This window comes from Babylonia areolata, chromosome 6 (assembly GCF_041734735.1).
Source record: "Babylonia areolata isolate BAREFJ2019XMU chromosome 6, ASM4173473v1, whole genome shotgun sequence".
Classification (NCBI taxonomy): Eukaryota; Metazoa; Mollusca; class Gastropoda; order Neogastropoda; family Buccinidae; genus Babylonia; species Babylonia areolata.
The window spans coordinates 7,635,846-7,643,345 of NC_134881.1; the positions used below are offsets into that span (position 1 = coordinate 7,635,846).

The 7,500-nt window shown below is 42.4% G+C and overlaps 1 protein-coding gene and 1 long non-coding RNA gene across 2 annotated transcripts in view; one reads left to right on the forward strand and one right to left on the reverse strand.

Annotated features, from left to right (window-relative positions):
- LOC143283268 (uncharacterized) overlaps positions 1-7,500 on the forward strand; it is a 51,572-nt gene that overhangs the window by 720 nt on the left and 43,352 nt on the right. The gene's annotated exons all lie outside the window — the stretch shown is intronic.
- LOC143283269 (uncharacterized) overlaps positions 1,565-7,500 on the reverse strand; it is a 7,706-nt gene continuing 1,770 nt past the window's right edge. The window contains exons 2-3 of the long non-coding RNA XR_013055380.1: positions 4,502-4,668; positions 1,565-1,928 (exon numbers count right to left, since the gene is read on the reverse strand). This is a non-coding gene — a long non-coding RNA (uncharacterized LOC143283269). The remainder of the gene's footprint in view (positions 1,929-4,501; positions 4,669-7,500) is intronic.

The window sequence follows — 7,500 nt, forward strand, 5'->3', positions numbered from 1 at the left end:
CGGAGTCTGCACTTACAATCTTTCTTCTTTTCTTCCTTCTCCTTCTCCTTCTCTTCTTCCACCTCATGATTAACAACCAACATCGATCGCATTAGAATAGAATATGTCTTTATTACCAAGTGTACCGGGGTCACAAGGAATATTGTGGGGGATAGTACATAACAAGATACGAACATAAATCGAAAATCATACACAAACACAGATACAGTAGAAATTAGGATACATACAAGTGCATATCAATATAAAAACTCGTGCACACTCACACATGCACGCACTACACACACACACACACACACACACACACACACACACACACACACACACACACACACACAAGAAAAAACAGCAACAAAAAAGACTCACACACACACACACACACACACACACACACACACACGTTTGAACAGAAGCTGCATATTACATGTGGATGAGGCTGATGACCAGAACTTCAGGTAGATGGTTGTTGATTGCACAGTTCTATTTATCATACTGGATTTGTTCGAGAGACAGGGATTATTGACGCATCCTGGGTATTTTTGGGTTGGATTGGACAGCTGATTGATATGCATGCTTGTATAGCGCCTATCCTCTGTCACAAGAGACCAAGCTCTAAGCGCTTTACAAACACGGAGTCAGCAGGACAACAGGCTGCCTACGTGGGTAGAGCCGATTGGCAGATGCCTTTTGCCGCTCATCATTCGTTTCCTGTATCATTCAGTTTGGCTTCTGTCACACGCAAGCAGACGCGAACGCGCAAGCACACACACACACACACACACACACACACACACACACACACACATGTATATTTGAGTGAATTTTACTTCGAAATGCTGACAGGCACATACACATAAATAAACGAATGAATAAATTAGATGAATAAATAAATAATCCTATAAATATACCTTCCATGTTAACTGCCCTCTCCCCCACCCCCAGCCCCACACCCCACCTCCCACCCATCCCCACCACCCCAAGTACAAAGTTACCTTTACGTACACATACATCTCACATCTTCTCTTCCACACACACCTCACATCTTCTCTTCCACACACATTTCACATCTTCTCTTCCACACACATCTCACATCTTCTCTTCCACACACATCTCACATCACATCTTCTTTTCCACACACGTCTCACATCTCTTCCACACACATCTCACATCTTCTCTTCCACACACATCTCATCTCACATCTTCTTTTCTCTTCCATACACATCTCACATCACATCTTCTCTTCACACACATCTCACATCACATCTTCTCTTCCACACACATCTCACATCTTCTCTTCCACACACATCTCACATCTTCTCTTCCACACACATCTCACATCACATCTTCTCTTCCACACACATCTCACATCACATCTTCTCTTCCACACACATCTCACATCTTCTCTTCCACACACATCTCACATCACATCTTCTCTTCCACACACATCTCACATCACATCTTCTCTTCCACACACATCTCACATCACATCTTCTCTTCCACACACATCTCACATCACATCTTCTCTTCCACACACATCTCACATCACATCTTCCACACACATCTCACATCACATCTTCTCTTCCACACACATCTCACATCACATCTTCTCTTCCACACACATCTCAGCATCAAGTCTGTCTTGTTCTTCTTCTTCTGCTTTTTTTAATGAATAAATAAATGAAAAACTACGAATCTGCAATTGCAGCTTCTGTTTGCATTTCTCGTTCTATCCCTATCTCCTTCTCTGTCTGTCTCTGTCTCTCACCGTCTCTCTCTGTCTCTCGTCTCTTCTATCCCTTCGTGCATACGCCTCCACTGATAATGGAAATCCAAGAGGTCGACGATAGAATTGCAACAGATTAAAAATAGATAAATATGTTCCTTTTGCGTGACTCCGCAACCCTGTTCTCGTGGAGAGTGATTGACGTCGACTGCACACACACACACACAGACACACAGACACACACACAGACACACACACACACACACAGACACACACACACACATACACACACACACACACACACACACACACACACACACACACACACACACACACACACACTTCTCAGTAACTGTTGCCCTTCCTTCAGAACCTGCATGAATGACCTTGGCAACACCCAATAATTATTTGCAAAATGAAATAAAAATTTCCACTATAAGTACATTATATATATATATATATATACCAACTGTAGTCTTATATGGTAAGAAGAAAAATAAAGTAAGATTACCACTGTAAGTAGATAATTATGCTCAACGATCTGTCTATATCAGAGGCTGACATAAGCTTACAGTTCGGGCAACAACAAAGTGAGAGTTATATGATTGGTTTCTCCACTGCAATGGGGATTTATTTACGGTCTTTTCGAGAAGGACTAAGACTTAACTCTTTCCATACGAACGGCGAAAGAGACGACGTTAACAGCGTTTCACCCCAATTACCACCATCAAAATATTGCAAGCGGAAGGCTCTTATACTGAAGACGTGAATATTGACAAAGAATACCACAATTCTGACGACGGAAGCTAAAGGTTGGGTCATTCAGATACCCACTGGACATCCGAGGGGTCTGTGTAGAGGAGAAGAGAGGACTGGCCGTACTGAGTGTGTTAAACTAGGGAGCAAGACTGAACTGGCTCTTAGTGCTGCAGTCTTGGGGGCTAGCTTTGACCTTCGGGGACCATCCCAACGCCGACTGTCCTAAAACCTCTCTTTTTGCCGAGAGTGGGGAGATGGCACTTGGGCAAGACACTCTCCACTGTCATCAAACTCTAGCCCAGATAGATGGGACAACAGTTTCCATCTCTGCAGTTCTGATGGTCATAGTCAGACACGACCGACTATCACACATAGTAAGTAGATATAATTGTAGCCATGCCTGCAGATCCAACATAAATGATCCAACACTCAACGGTTAATAAGCAAAATTGAATGAAATTACTATCGTCAAAACATTTGGAATAGAATGATACGGTTATAGATAAAAATGGAATATGAGGAGTGTTTTTGAATAAGCACATGTTATATATGAAATGGAATAAGATTACTTATAAAGTGCATCTCTAATTAGATAAACACACAAATAGATGAATGAATGGGACTGTAAACAACACAAATTTCTTTAAAAGAAGACATGCAAACCATTTACAAATAATCGGTGAATAAGTTATGTATTCCTCATACATAATTCTTATATTCATCATCATCTTCATCATACTCCTCAACATCTGTCCTTGATATATAGCCAAAAATAGGATTTAAAGATCGATGGAGCAATTGAATTTTAGTTAACTATTATGCTTATCTACGAAATATGGAATTAATAATGTTTTTTGTCTTTAGTCGGTATACAATTTTCAGTTTCTTTATTAATAGTTGAGAACATAACCAGCTGACCTACCTGAAGCTTCGTGTGAGACTGGATTTCCTGGATTTGCTAAAAATGGTGTGTTTGTGTGTGTGTGTGTGTGTGTGTGTGTGTGTGTGTGTGTGTGTGTGTGTGTGTGTGTGTTGTTTGTTTGTTTGTTTGTTTTCGTAAGCTCTGTTAAGAAACCAGGTTTTTTTTTCAAATCCTTTTAACTACAAGAACTTATTTTTTAGGCTTTTATGCAATTGAAAATGTTCTGTAACTAATGCTTTCGGCAACCCGAAAGTTTTCTGTGTATGAGAATTCTGACTGACTGAAAAATGATCTGCAAATGAAGCTGTCAGTCAACTGGAGTGTTTTTCTGAATCAGGCTTTTGATCAACAGAAAGACGTTTGAACAAGGATTTTGATAACCAAATTTTTATGTGTGTAAAAGGTTTTGACCACCCGACTGATTTTTGTTAGTAAAGCTTTTTGTCAGTCATGTCTGGTCTATGAAAAAATCTATAAACATTCATAAGTGTTCTCGGAACTGAGAAATGCTCATAAAACAAACCTTTCAGACAATTAAAAAAAAGTATCCTGTGAATAGAACGAGTTTTGTGAACACCGCTTCTGAGCAACTGAAAATGTCTTGTTAACAAAGCTTAAACCATCCGAAGAGTTTTGTGAACGAGAAAATGTTCTATAAACAAGTTTTCAGCCAGCCAGAAGTCTCCTGTCAACAGAGCGTATTTTGTGAACAAGTCTTTTGATCAATCGAAAATGTTCTATGAAAAAAAAGCGCATTCTGTAAATATGAAAAAAAAAGATAAAAAAAAAAAAGCCTTTGGTATAGTGAAAGTGTTGTATGAACCGACTTGTAATCAAACAAACATGACACATAAACGTTATGCGACACATCAGCTCCCGTGATGATTTTCTCCATCGAAGCATGTACATACATGTACATATCGATGTAATTATAAGTTCGCTCCACACGGTGAGTCACTAAGCACCATCACGTGCATGTTTCCTAATTAACCATCAACACCCACCGCACCACCACCCACCCCCACCCCCCCCCCCCCCCCCCCCCCCCCGGACCCTCAAATCACCCTTCACCACCCACCTATCTCCCTCTACTCCCATACTTGTAATAAACAGCCGGAGCTCGTGCACATCATTGGGGCGTGTCCTGTAGTTAGTGTCGTCCCTTTCCAGTTCCGCTGTCGGTTCGTCATGCTCTCTGCACTCCACGCTGTTTGCAGTCATGGGGCCGTGACGGACTGTCGACCCAGCAGGCAGCCTAGCAATAGGCCTGTATATATATATATATATATATATATATATATATGTCTGTATACTTGTACACAGCCCATCCATACCGTGACAACTGTCGCTAACTACCCGGCCCCGATTTCCCTTTCATGTTTCCGACGACAGCTTCTCTGGAGAGTTTGTGTGTGTGTGTGTGTGTGTGTGTGTGTGTGTGTGTGTGTGTGTGTGTGTGTGTGTGTGTGTGTGTGTGTGTGTGTGTGTGTGTGTGTGTGTGTGTGTGTGTGCTTTTGTCTGTGTACTTATGGGGTGCAGGGGATGGAGACAGAGAGACAGACAGACAGACGGACGGACACACACACACACACACACACACACACACACGCACGCACGCACGCACGCACACACACACTCACACACACACACACACACACGCACACACACACACACACACACACACACACACACACACACACACACGCACGCACACACACACTCACTCTACTCACTCACTCACTTCCTTCCACTTCCCTTTAAACACACGCACTGACCCCTCCATCTCCCTCCCCCCCCCCCTCCCTTCCCCTCCCCTCCCCCTCACACACACATCCCCGCCATTCCCCATTCCCCACCCCGACCAGTCCCCCCGCACACACACCTACTCATCCACAAAGTCACCCGAAACAAATAGAACAACTACCACCCATTATAAAAAAAAATAGAAAAAGATTTTCAAATGAAATTTTCAATGAAAATAGCATGAAACGCCATGCTAATAAGTGGTCACGCCAGTGCAAAAAAGCATTAAATATATAATAATAATAATAATAATAATAATAATAATGGATACTTATATAGCACACTATCCAGAAATCTGCTCTAGGTGCTTTACAAAAACGCTTTGTTAACATAAAAACATTACATCTATGTTACATACGCATACCAAAGTATGACTACACACACACACACACACACACACACACACACACACACACACACACACTGCATACATGCATTTTAACAATACATGTGTATCTAACAGCTACCCTAACACATACGCACACATAGGCAGGCACAAACTTACATAAACGCACGCACACACAATACACATTCATATACATGCATGTAGTTATGTACATATACATATGTATACATACATAAGTCAAGCACAGCTAACGCAAAGGAAGTGGACCTGCCACAATTGAACTTACTGCTGAGGGAAAAGGTGAGTTTTGAGACGAGATTTAACTCTCTCCATACGAACGGCGAAAGAGACGACGTTAACAGCGTTTCACCCCAATTACCATCATCAAAATATTGCAAGAGGAAGGCTCTTATACTGAAGAGGTGAATGTTGACAAAGAATACCACAATTCTGACGACGGAAACTAAAGGTTGGGTCATTGAGACACCCAGTGGACATCCGAGGGGTCTGTGTAGAGGAGAAGAGAGGACTGGCCGTACTGAGTGAGTTAAAAGCGCATGATACCTCTTTTCAGCTTCCATTTTGTGGGTCAGTCAGTCAGACTCTGTCTCTATAAAGCCTAGCATGGCGATCAGTCAGGTCTGTCAGATCAATCAGAGCAGAACCAGCGGCCAGCAGCGTGCAGAAACGGCAAGGAGAATCGAATCGATTCAGCTGTAGCCGACTGTGCTGTGTGACGAATTCGGCTCGAAAACAGCAGCGTGCCAAAGAAGGTATACCATTTGCATTGCGACGATCATCATGACGTTCTGGATTCCATTGTGTGCTCTGTCCCAGTAGTGTTGATGTGCATCTGCGAATGGTGGCGAGGGTTTTGTGTGTGTGTGTGTGTGTGTGTGTGTGTGTGTGTGTGTTGAGGGGGGGGGGGGGGGGGAAAGTCAGTCGGGGGTGGAGGTGGGCAGTCAGGTGGTGAGGGGGGAGTTGAGGATCTTGGGAGGCTTGGGGGGTGGGGGGGATAAGGGCGAGGTGTATAGCGGAAGAGGAGGGGGTTTGGGGATCGGGGGGGTGGTGGGGGTTGAAGGGGGTGGAGGGTAGACAGGGAGAAATTGATGAAAGTGGTTGATGATGATGTTGATGATGATGATGAATCATGCATGGTGGTGGGAAGGTACGTGTGATGAGGCTGATGTGACTAACGGTGTTGCGCTGTGTTGCTCTTATATTGTGGCATTGTTTCTTCGCGTCTCTATCTAGCTCTCTCTCTCTCTCTATCTCTCGATCTATCTATCTATACACATATTTGTTTGTGTGTGTGTGTGTGTGTGTGTGTGAAACGAAGAAAAGTGGTGTTATAATATGGTAAAGAAAGTACATGTAGCAGGATGTTTGTTCATATCTATCTATCTAGTTATGTGTATATCTATCTATTGTACACTTATACACAGATCTGTCTGTCTGTCTTTCTAACATGAAGTTTGATTATTTAAACTAACAGGGAAAAAAACAGTGGTAAAATTGAAAATATTCCATGAAAGTTGTCTCATTTTTAAACTTCAGCTCTCTGTCTTGCTCTCTGTCTCTCTCTCGCTCGTGCCCGCTCTTTGTGTATGGAGGTGGGGGGTGGGGGTGTAAAGGGGATGCGGGTGTATAGATAGGTATGTATGCATGTATGTGAATACATAATCATATATAATCATATATATGTACACACACACACACACACACATATATATATATATATATATATATATGTGTGTGTGTGTGTGTGTGTGTGTGTGTGTGTGTGTATATATATATATATATGTGTGTGTGTGTGTGTGTGTGTGTGTGTGTGTGTGTGTGTGTGTGTGTGTGAAAAGCATAAACAAAAAAGTTAGACACAGTTGGATATTCGGAATTTTTGTTCGCTGGTGAATCGTGATTTCACACACACACACACACACACACACA